Genomic DNA, 2,438 nt, shown 5'->3' with positions numbered 1-2,438 from the left:
AATAGGACTTTATGGTGTTTGGTAGTGTATAAGCACATTGGTTACCCCAGTTCAAAGAGCAATAGGGGTCAGCAGAGTGAGCTGTAGGAGTTTGCATTGTCAATTTGCTGCAGGATTAATAAATAAAAATAGAAATAATTTTGAAAGGGTGAATTCACCCTGTCTTTCAGTTAGTTGACAGGCAAGTCTTCCTCGTTCTTTCACAGTACTGTGATCATTTTGGAATCACTGTCAAGGTTTGGCACGTATAGAAGGAAGAGCCCGACTCTCTTCTCTCTGTGCGCTTTTCCCCCTCAGGCCTCAAATTTTAGGGACAGCCTGTCCCTGGGAAACTCCGCGTTGTGGAGGAGAGCCCAGCATGATACCTCCTGACCCCAGCAGGTCTTCATCTCCGGACATGCCCCAGGCCCATGGGCAGTGCTTCTCTGATGGAAGGAAGAAACCCTGATTTTTTTTATTTTTATGTTTTTTGTTTTTGTTTTGTTTTGTTTTTTAACTGTGGCTTAAAATAGTTTAGCACAGTTAAGTGGTAATGTACATGTTTCTGTCTGACAAAAGCCTTTGATTTTGTGATATTCTTTTGGATATTTGGGGGATATCCCACTTCCCCACACCCTTAATTTGGAAGGTGCCACATCAGACTTTTGCTTAGGCAAGCAGGCTGCCCAGAGCCATGGCACTCCCTGCTTCTGCTCAGTGGCACAGCAGTGCTCCCACTGAAGCATGAGACACACACATCTCAGGGTGTTCCTGTAAGTGTTCAGTAGAGGAGGGGTAGGTGGACAATGAGGGAAACAAGGTTGCTAGATTACTCTTACTACTTACACCTGATACTTTGGGGCCCTGGGCAGTAGCGATAGTACCTGTCTGCCCTGGAAAGCAAAAATCTTCAATGGAGAATCTCCATTTCCTCTTTTATTATTTTTAAACAACTTTCCTGTGAGAACTTCATGATAAAACACAGACGAATCGATTATTGGAAGCAGAGAAAGAAGGCTGTTCCTCCTCCGACTGCACCCCCTCCACAGTGTGAGTAGGGGTGGTTTGTTCCATATTCACCATGTCCATAAGCACAGCCTGTGATGTCTGCCTTTGGCCAGCGCTGGACCTGGCTTTGTGATAGCTAGCGATGCTTCACAGGTCACGGAGAGGGTAAAGGTAAGTGCCGAAACTGATGTGTGCTTACTGCCGTGGTAGACTGGGAGCTGCAAGACAACCCCAGACAAAAGTTAGTGCTGACTGCGTGTTGAGGATGGCCCAGCATCCAGAAAAGCACAGCAGAGCTCATATACTGATATTTTGTCCTTTAAGACTAGCACAAATCCTTCCTGAGCTGCACATAGTTCAAAAACAAACAAACAAACAAAAAAAACAGCCAACCCCAAGCTATTAGCTCTGACATCCCGAGGTTTGGAGGTTTTTTAGGTTAATACATCACTTCAGTCCGTGGCAGGAGTTGAAGCAAGGCTGTTTGCACAGCTTTTGCTCATTTTTGTGCTGGTGAGCAGCTTAGCTGGAGACTTGCGTGCTGCGCCGCTGCTGCTGCCGTTTGTGCTGAAGGCAGTAGTGGGGCAATCTGCGTGTGGGGTAAACAAACTGGAAGAGAATAGCCAGAATTTTAGGCACCCTCTTCCCTCCTGGCAACTCCACTAGTGCGAATATCTCATGACCGCCTAGGCTGACTGGATAACCATCTGTGAGTTTGGGGGATGATGTGTTTGTTTTAACACTTTTTTTTTCTTTTTTTTTCAGAACCCAAGCTTAGGACAAGTTGTAATGTAAAGCTCTACTGCATGTGCCTTCAGCTGGCTCTGCAGACGAGTTGGTATTGCGGGCTCTGGACGCTTTATTTCGCTTTAAACACTGCCTCAACGCGGCTCAGGGTTCCCCGCCTCAGGGCAGCGGGCCCGCAGGCAGCCGGCGGCCGCTTCCCGCCCAGGCCGCGCCCCGCCCCGCTCCCCGCCCGCGGGCCGCGAGCGCCACAAAAGTCCCGGGGGCGGCCGCCGGGGGGGAGCGGCGTCAAAAAGCGCCTCAGGGCCCCCGGCGGCCGGGCCTCGGGGGTAGGTGTGGGGGGCGTGTGGTGGGGTCTTGGGAAGTTCGTTGGGAAGCGGTGTGTGCTGTGTGCAGCAATACGTATTAAAAATAAATAAATAAATACATAAATACATAAATAAAAGAGAATGGAGGCTTATTTGAATGTATCCCATGCAGAGGTCCAAGCACGGGATTGTTCCCATCAGGATGATAAATCCCCAGGGACGCCACAGCCGGGCTCGGGCACAGCAGCCGCCGTTTCTCGTGTGGGACCCGCAGGACAGAGCAGAGCGGCCGCCGAGGCGATCCTGAAGGACCCGCCCGGGGCAGAGCCGCCCTGCCCGGCCGCCATCTCGCCGTGTCCCTCCCTCCCTGCCTCCCTCTCTCCGTGCGGGCGGCGGCAG

This window comes from Anas platyrhynchos, chromosome 3 (genome assembly GCF_047663525.1).
Source record: "Anas platyrhynchos isolate ZD024472 breed Pekin duck chromosome 3, IASCAAS_PekinDuck_T2T, whole genome shotgun sequence".
Classification (NCBI taxonomy): Eukaryota; Metazoa; Chordata; class Aves; order Anseriformes; family Anatidae; genus Anas; species Anas platyrhynchos.
Note: the sequence above shows the minus strand (reverse complement) of the source record.